At 38.0% G+C, this 10,246-nt stretch overlaps 1 pseudogene; it reads right to left on the minus strand.

The window, feature by feature from the left end:
* Positions 1-4,142: 4,142 nt before the first annotated feature.
* Positions 4,143-5,175, minus strand: LOC123387272 (annotated as a pseudogene).
* Between the last annotated feature and the right edge of the window lie 5,071 nt (positions 5,176-10,246).

Consider the following 10,246-nt stretch of genomic DNA (forward strand, 5'->3'; position numbering starts at 1 on the left):
TTCCAGAATTTATCTTTTTTTCTATTAGTGTGTATTCATTTTCAAGAAAACTTTTCTTATCTCAGTACTTTTTTTTTTTAAAGATTTTATTTATTTATATAGAGGGAGGAAGGGGAGAGGGACAGAGAGAGTCTTAAGCATGCTCTATACTCAGGTCAGAGCCCAGTGCCCCAGTGCCACACTCAGTATAATGACCCTTAGATCACGACCTGAGCTGAAACCAAGAGCCAGACAGTTAATTGACTATAACACCAAGGTGCCTCTCAGTACTCTTCTTATCTAGTCCCAGTTCCTGTTTCATGGATGCAACTGAACTTTTAATGGTGTCTGCATATATGGTATATATATGCTTACATATAAATTTGTATATATATATTTCATTTATCTTATAATTTCTAAGGATATGTATGTATATTTTCCATTCACAAATGACATATCAAATAAAAGGCTAGTATCCAAAATCTACAAAGAACTTACTAAACTCAACACCCAAAGAACAAATAATCCAGTCAAAAAATGGGCAGAGGACAAGAACAGACATTTCTGCAAAAACATCCAGATGGCCAGCAGACATATGAAAAAGTGTTTAATGTTACTCGGCATCAGGGAAATACAAATAAAAACCACAGTGAGATACCACCTCACACCAGTCAGAATGACTAAAATTAATAAATCAGGAAAAGACAGATGCTGGTGAGGATGCTGAGAAAGGGGAACCCTCCTACACTGTTGGTGGGAAGGCAAGCTGGTGCAACCACTCTGGAAAAACAGCATGGAGGTTCCTCAAAAAGTTGAAAATAGACCTACCTATGACCCAGAAATCACACTACCCTAAAGATACAAATGTAGGGGTCCAAAGGGGCACGTGCACCTGAATGTTTATAGCAGCAAAGTCCACAATAGCCAAACTATGGACAGAACCTAGATGTCCATTCATCTGTTGATGGAATATATATATATATACACACACACACACACACACACAATGGAATACACACACACACACACACACACACAATGGAATACTATGCAGCCATCAAAAGAAATGAAATCTTGCCATTTGCGATGACGTAGATGGAACTAGAGGGTATTATGCTTAGCAAAATAAGTCAATCAGAGTAAGACAATTATCACATGATCTCCCTGATATGAGGAATTTGAGAGGCAGAGTTGGGGGTTTGGGGAGTAGGGAAGGAAAAAAATGAAGCAAGACAGGATCAGGAGAGAGACAAACCATAAGAGTCTCTTAATCTCACAAAACAAATGAGGGTTGCTGGGGTGAGGAGGTGTATGGAGAGGGTGGTTTGGTTATGGACACTGGGGAGGGTATGTGATATGGTGAGTGCTGTGAAGTGTGTAAGCCTGACGATTCACAGACCTGTATCCCTGGGGCAAATAATACATTATATGTTAATAAAAATTATTAAAAAATTAAAAAAAATTTTAAAATAAATAATAGAAAGATTTCTGGAAAATTCTCAAGTATTTGAAATTGAACAACAGACATCTAAATAAGCAATGGGCCAATGAAGGAATAAAAATAGAAATTGGAAATTATTTTTATTTGAATAAAAATAAAAACAATATATCTTACTTGGTGAGTAAAACTTGTCAAACTTTGAATAAATGAAAAGAATTGAAATGCAAAGATTGATAATGAAATTTTAAAATATGACTAATTGGATGAAACGTAATAATTAAAACATTTACAAATGGAAATTGTATTTGTTAAAATTTTTAAAACTTGATCAGTGTGCTTAAGGGAAAGGAGAGATTAGTGAAAAATAGATGACTGAATATAAAATGGTGTGGGCAGGGCATGAGTAACACAGTGAAAAACATTAAAGAGAGGTTAGAAGACACGAAGGGTCTAATACATGACAAATTTGAGTTTCAGAATGAGAGGAAAGAGAAAATGAGGTAGCAATAAGTTTGGAGAGCTAATGACTAAAATGTTTCTGAGCTGTTGAACTATTACATGTACACATCTGAGAGGCTCTATGAATCCCAAACAAGAGAAATAAAAACAAAAACAAAAACAAAACCTCAAATCTGGAGAGAAAAAAGCTAAAGAAAAAATTTATACTAAAGGAGAGGTAAGTAGATGGTTACAGCATCTGTAGTAGAGAGTCTGACTCCATGTTTGATGTTCATCCGTAGACAGCTTTCAAGTCCCACATATATGTAAACTGGGATGGAAGTCCAGATGCTTTCTCCTTTGGCATCAGCAAGAAATTCAAATAATGTAAGCTCTAGACTTACAGAAACCCCCACCCCAGTATAGCATCTGTGTTTTCAGCAGGTATTAACTTTAAGTTCTTAACACCAACATAATTTGGAATTTTTTGATAATTGATATTAAGGGACAAGACTAGGGAATAGAAGCCTTCCCTAAAATGGCCTGGGTAGTACATGTCAGCCTGGACTTGTGTGTCTCAGGCTGAAGTATGCATCTTAACTCCAGTTTAAGCCATGACTAACACAAGGATCAGGGAACAGATGCTTCCCTGTGACCACTGAATGTGTATCGATCAGGCATTGGTCCTATTCTAAGGAGTGTTAAGAGAAAAGACTGATACTTTGTACAATATGTGGACCCATTGGGTGATGGCTGGAGAAAGAGAAGTTACAATGTGTCATGATGAGGTCATACTACTAAAAACAAAGGGCTCACTAGGACCCTACAAACACCATTGTTGCTGGTGTTAGTCATGCTCATGTCACAACAAAGATCCTGACCCTCATCACACACCCATGCCAACCCTGTGGACTTAATACTGGGGAAGGCCCTAACCTAACAAATACTGGTCTGAGGCTTTCTGGAAACAGAAACATAAATATGTTTCAGAGCAGAGAGGACATCCTCCCCTGTCAAAATATGTCCATCCAACCAAAAAGGACTCCTAAACCTCCCCACAAAAAACCTGAATATAGGAGGAGAAACAAATATATGGAAACAGAGGTCCCAAATTTTATCTAATTGAAAACCCTAAATTCACTAAAAAGATTTCTACAACAAAAATACAAAAGGGTGCTGTTTGACATTTTGTTCCTACAATATAGTTTCTGAATTAACTTTAACATCTGCTGAAATTCCCAATTAGCAAAACTTCATGGCCTTAATCATTATGGGACTTCAATTATACTTATTCCTGGAGATCCCCCTAAATTTAAACAAGGCACCTCTATATTGTCAGGAGACTTCCTGAACATAAAATAGAGGATAAATAGGTATACCTTACCTCAGCCATAGGAACCATTGCTTTGCTTAAATTTCCTGCCATCATAGTGTCCAATTTTCTAAAATATCCCATAGTGGTCATGGCTGCTCTGACTCAATGAGCAATAAATTAGAATTAAATTAAGTCTTTGACACTTAAAATTGGCTTGATAAAATGAGACCCTATGGATCTTCCCCCCACATAAAGTAGTTCATATGGCCCAACATAAATTAAAATGGGGTCTTCTAGATTGAAACCCATTATATAAGACCTATTAGAGAAGGGGTGATTATCTTCACTCCTTCTCTAATTAACAGCCCAATTTGGCCTGCTTTTAAACGTAGAAAGAATGAATGGTACCTCATACTGGATTACATAATGTTAATAGCATAGTTACACCAGTCCAGTAGCCTCCCCATATCCAATATTATTCAAATTACTGACTCCATCCAACCAGCAAGTGGTAAATACTTTGTAGTCATAGGTTTGGCTAATATGTTCAGTGTCTGTTTCAATAGCCTTTCAAGTGTGTTTGTCTTAATCTTCTAAGACACCTGGTAATACATGCTTTCCTGGCTACCCACAAGCCACTTCAGCATCCCTGTGATCATGCAAAATCTTTGTAGGCATGATCTTAATAGCACCGAAGTTTCCCCAGAAACATGGGTATGCCATCACTCTGATGACATCCTTCTTCACGAAGATTCATTTCATACACTCATTCAGGACATACAAATACTCACCAGTGGGTTCATGAAAGGAAACAGGACATTGTCCCAAAGGTGGTACTAGGCTCTGCCACTTCAGTTAAATTCCTGAAGACTGCTCCATCCCTTACACTGTCAAGAAACAGCTGTTGACTATCGCAGTATCCATGGTGATTGGTTGGTTGGTTGGTTGGTTTCCCTGACACTAGGCACTTTATCTAGTTGTCTTCCTGGGGGTTGTGGAGTACACTGGGGGCTGCGATGGACAGACCAGGGGCCATGTCAGAGGACTTTCTTGGACATCAAACATTTGTCCATTAGACTTAGAGGAAACAGTCTTGGGTGAACGTCTGTCATCCCCACTCCCCAGAGCAGTGATGAGACTGCCAAGCAGCAAGGTTAGGAAGGCAGCCGTAAGCACATTGGGACCCTGGCAAAGCAGTGCTTCAATATCCAGTTCCATGTCACTGGTTGGAAAGTGGCAACTCCAATTGCACACAGACACACTGTCTAGTCCCACCAGGAACTTCTTGAAGTTCCAAGGGCCATTGTTGTAGCACACTGAAGACCAGGTGATGAACTTGGAGTTAATCAGGAGCCCAGTGGCATCATCACTGGCCTTGGCAGGCCCTTCTGCAGGAAGGGGAAGAGCAGGTGCATCTGTGCACAGTTTGCCTGGCAGTTCTCAAAGACCCTGAATTATGTTCCAATCTACCCCCTGCTGGGACATTCTTGAGGAATTTAGGGATCCCTTTGTTCTTGGTGTTCTCTTGATGCCTGATGACATCATCCAGGCCTCAGGCAGAGGAGCTGCTGTAACTCATCCATGGCTGTAGTCCCAGACTGTTGTTCCTCAGAGTGAGGCCACAGGCCTCAGGAGCAGCACATTGTCTCACAGGGGGCCCAAGCATACCAGGGACCTGAACAGCTGCAAGCACAGGGTGTTCTGAGTAAACTGCATAGACAGGAAGTAGAGAAGGGAAATTTCTAACTAGGAAAGCCAAAACAAGCCCAAGTCTTTTCTTTAGGTTCTGGAGACAATATATTCCTAGTTTACAAATCTTATTCACACCCATTTATGCTGATTCACAGTCCACTATAAATGGTAACTTCTACAGCAAAGGGTTCTAGAATCTGTCCAAATTGCAATACAACAAGCACATTCATTAGTGGACCCTACAGACATCTTCTCTCTAGGAGCTGCGGCAACCTTCTCTCCATTTTCCTGGAGTCCTTGGTCTACCCATGGCGGCAATGGTTTGCCCAAGGGCTTCTTCCAGTGTAAGAAATTGCCCTCCTTGACCCTATTCTATATCCATTAAATTGCTATACACTGAGGTATAGCTATACACTGAGGTTTCCTGAAAACAGAGAATTTATAGGACCTGAGCCTATGACCCTCCATACCCAGATGCTCATTTTGCCTTAAACGATGGAAGCATTAACCCATGGGTTCAGCATGGTCATTAAAGTCTCCTTGCTACAAGATGGAACCAAATCTGAATCCTCTGGTTTATCTTACCTGTGGGAGGCCAGTGACGAGGGGTATTGTCTTGTACTTATTCCTTTGCCACATGCCACAGTGATGCCGGAGGTGACCCATTTTCTGCACTCTTTAGCTTCCTGAGAAACCCCATGGTATCATTTGAATGAGCATCCAAGGGAGTTCTTATAAAGTTGTCAGAGCAACAATTACACAAGGTGGAGCCCTCTAGAGAGTGATTACTTCTTATCTTTTCACTGCACGGTCCAGACTGAGTATAGAATAAAAGAATCAGCAAAACCGGTTGAACTTTAGTCAGCCATATATATATATTTTTTAATTTTTATTTTTTAAAGTTGTCTCCACACCCAGCATGGAGCCAATGCAGGGCTTGAACTCATGACGCTGAGAAGAAGACCTGAGTTGGGATCGAGAGTCAGATGCTTAACCAGCTGAGCCACCCAGGTGCCCCTAGCTAGCCATCTTAACATGGGATAGCAGTGGGCCCCATCTGTACATTTTTCTTGACTCCAGAGTCCAACCCAGTGTAATGGAAGCAACAATTCTTTATTCAATACTTTCCCATTGGCATAAAGAAATCTGAGTATCTCTTGCCTCACAGATACCCAAAATATAAATTAAGGTTACACATATCTCTGCACATGTGAAAGCTATAGTACAAGTATCACTAAGATAAGGCTTCACTCTTTATCCACTTTGGAATTCCAGACATTATTGATAGTGACCAAGGCACTTAATTCTCTTCTCAAAATATACTGCACTGGGCTCTTACAATGAATTTGATAGAACTTTCAACATTCTTTCCAGTTTCAGGCTATAGGCCTCATAAAGCACCCTAATGTCTAACTTAAATGAGATCAAATTCAATTAAATGAAACATGGCACATTTTAGTCATCAGTCAAATAACAGGGATAAATTGTAACAAAGAGTCTGACTCCATTTTTGATGCTTCACTGCTCAAAGCTTTCTCTTTTCTCCTCTCTCCTCTTTCCCGCCTGTATCAGGCAGGCTGATAAGTAAGCACATTTGTTCCTTCTGAGAACTGGCAGGAAATTCAGATCACATGAACCCTGGCCAATACACAAAAACATTTACCCCAGTTCAAAACTCCAACTCAGTTTCCCTACCCTGTACTTTCAAAACATTTGGGGACCCGCTTGGGGGACTTGCTCTACTCTTTCACAAAACCTCATTAAATGAACAAAAAATTTATGTGCGGCGTCACCCGTCTTGACATTTAAATCAAATTTTGGGTGGGAGCATCTATCCCATCTCTAATAAGTGACTTCAAATGTCATCTAATTTTTAAAAATCAAATAAAAATTAATTTTAAAGTAAGTTAAATTTATTAAGAATAAAAGTGTTCAATGGACCTGGTATTATTTGAAATAGAAGGAAAATATTTATTCTCCAATCTCAATAAGTTAATTCCATATGTTAAAAATTTCTAAGCTAACCATTAGAGAATAGGAATAAACAACTTAATATCCAGTATGATATGAGAAAAAAATCCATTTGCTATAAGGCAAGACTGGAGAAAAAAATTTAGAAAAGAACCAATGAAAAGCATACAATGCAATGTTAGAAATTAAATTGAGATTAATTAGAAAAAATGCAAGTTGCCTAAATGTTTCCATAAAAAGATAAGAATTTTCAATCCATATTTTAAAATTCTGCTCTGCTGTCTACAAGTACATCCCAAATATAGGAATACATTGATGCTAAAGTAAAAAAAAAAAAAAAATACAGGGAAATGCCAAATTTAAAAAGCTGATGCAACAATTAATATCAGATAAAGTAGACATTAAGATAAAAATTAGTAAAGAAAAAGAGAGCATTACATGGTAACAAAATTTAAGTGTGTATGTGCATAATAACATAACTTAATAAATATAAAGCAAAAATATAAAAATAAAAAGCAAAACCACAAGAAAAAGTCCTCAATTAAAATGGGAGATATCGGGCACCTGGGTGGCTCAGTGGGTTAAGATGCTGCCTTCGGCTCAGGTCATGATCTCAGGGTCCTGGGATCGAGTCCCGCATCGGGCTCTCTGCTCAGCAGGGAGCCTGCTTCCCCCTCTCACTCTGCCTGTCTCTCTGCCTACTTGTGATCTCTCTCTGTCAAATAAATAAATAAAATCTTTAAAAAAAATGGGAGATATCTTCTTCAGTAACCAATTATTCAATATCCCAAGTGGTCTAGAATTATGACAAGAATTGACATGATCAGTCTTTTTAAATTTTTATACTATAAAATATACATAATGGTACAACATCTCATTGTGGTATTCCCTTATATTTCTCATTTATATACAGGCATACCTCGGAAATATTGCAGGTACAGTTCTAAACCATCATAATAAAGTGAATATCACAATAAAGCAATAAATTAATAAATGCTTTGGTTTCCCAGTGGATGCACAAGTTAGGGTTACACTATACCGTCATCTATTAAGAATGGAATTAGTGGGGCACCTTGGTGGCTCAGTGGGTTAAACCTCTGCCTTTGGCTCAGGTCATGATCTCAGGGTCCTGGAATCAAGCCCCACATCAGGCTCTCTGCTCAGCAGGGAGCCTGCTTCCCCATCTCTCTCTCTCTCTGCCTGCCTCTCTGCCTACTTGCTATCTCTTTCTCTGTCAAATAAATTAATAAAATATATATAAAAAAGAATGGAATTAGCACAATAGCTAAAAAAAAAACCCAAAGTATACATATATACCTTAATTTAAAAGTACTTTATTGCTCCACCTCAAAACAAAATAACATAACATAAAATAATAAAAAATACTTTATTGCTCTAAAAAAACCCCCCAAAATATAACATAAAAAACTTTATCACTAACAACATGCTTTCATTTCAACAGTTGTAATTACTGATCACAGATCACCATAACAAATATAATAATAATGAAAATGTTTGAAATGTGGCAAGAATTTCCAAATTGCAACACAGAGACACAAAGTGAACCAAATGTTACTGGAAAAGTGGAGTTGGTTGATACATTGTTGCCACTACCTTCAATATATAATAACAAAATACCTGCAAAATGCAATAAAATGAAGCACTAATAAAACCAGGCATGGCTGCATTCCCTTTGATGAAGTGCCTGTTCTAATCTTTTGCCCATATTTTGAGAGCTTTTTTCTTTATTAAGGAGTTTGGAGAGATTATCATAAATTCTAGATGCAGTCCTTTATGAAATATCTGATCTGTAAATATTTTCTCTAGTCTGTAGTTTTTCTTTTCACTCTTAGCAGTCTTTCAAAATTTCAGATTTTAATTTGGATAAAGCCCAATTTATTAATTTGTTCTTTTGATGATTCACATTTTTGTTGTCGTATCTAAGAAATCTTTGCCTATGTCAAAGACACAAATGTTTTCTGCTGTTTTCTTCTAGAAGTTTTACAAATTTAAGTTTAATGCTATAAACTTAAGTAAGGTGCTCGGCAACTTACCTTGAATACTTTCTTCACTTACTTTTTGTCATTATACTCATTATACTTAATGTTCCTTTAAGTTTATCAATGTGAACTGTATATAATAATATATATATTATTATATATATATTATATACACCGGGTAAGGGCGGTGTAATTCATTTAAACAAATTTATGGTTGATGCGAATGTTGTTAGTTTTTATATCAGTCACTGTGCTTATTTTACTTTTTATTTTTATATGTATATTATTATATACAGTTCACATAGTCAACAGTAAGAAGTCTTTCTAAGTGAATGAGGTTTTTCAAACTTTGTCTTTGTGAATTTGGATCTTTCTTTTTTTCAGAACTATTTCTTCAAAAAGAAAAGACAGAATTCTAAGTGTCTGGAAAAATGATTCTACATAATGCAAACATAGCATCCACTTAACCAGGTGAATTTAAGCATACTCTTCTGAATTTATTAAAAAGTGATAATTGGGGGACACCTAGATGACTCAGTTAGTGTGGGGTCTGCTTTAGGCTCAGGTCATGATACCAGGGAGCTGGGATGAGTCTTGTGTCTGGCTCCTGCTTGGCGGGGAGGTGGGTGGGGGGGGTTGTTAGGGAGGTGGGAGGGGAGGATCCTACTTCCCGTGCCCCTCCCCTCTGCTCATGCATGCATGCACAGACTCCTTCACAAAAATAAATAAAATCTTTTTTTAAAAGTGACAATTGTTTCTTTAAAAATGCAGTACTCTTCACCCGCAGTATTTATTATGTATGTAAATTGTTTTTGCTTAAGATGTAAGTACATAGCAGAAATTTTTTCTTATCACAGAGTGATAAGAAATTTGATCTCATAGATTTCATGCACACATAAGAAGATATCTCATGTGTGGTAGTATTATACTGAGACAGAGCAATGAATTTGCTCCCCTGCCCCCAGAGTTATGTCTTTAATACTGCCTTCACACAATAATGCTGGGCTCTGGCATATCGCAGTTTTGGTCAATGAGATATTAACAAAAGTGATGCAAGCAGAAACTTGACATGCACTTCCACACTGAGGCTTATCCTCTCAGAACTGTTTCTCTGGGTATTCAGGAGCATCCTGTAAGTTGGTCCTCCCTTTCCAGATGGAGGGGGGTCAGATGGAAGGGCCTCAGAGGGTGCAACCTCATATGGAACTAGCAACAATGGAGATAACATGTCTTCAGGAAGCAGTCAACTCCAAGGCCAAGTACACGAGAGAGGCCTCTTGGACCTTCCAGCTCAGCCTATATAGATAATTACAGACTCATACCCTAGTGGATACTATATGGGGCAGAAAAAGAACTCAGTCAACTTCAGAAACATGAGAAATAATGCACGCATGTTGTTTTAAGCCCCTA

This window comes from Mustela putorius, unplaced genomic scaffold (assembly GCF_011764305.1).
Source record: "Mustela putorius furo isolate JIRA1106 unplaced genomic scaffold, ASM1176430v1.1 tig00003853_pilon_pilon_pilon, whole genome shotgun sequence".
Classification (NCBI taxonomy): Eukaryota; Metazoa; Chordata; class Mammalia; order Carnivora; family Mustelidae; genus Mustela; species Mustela putorius.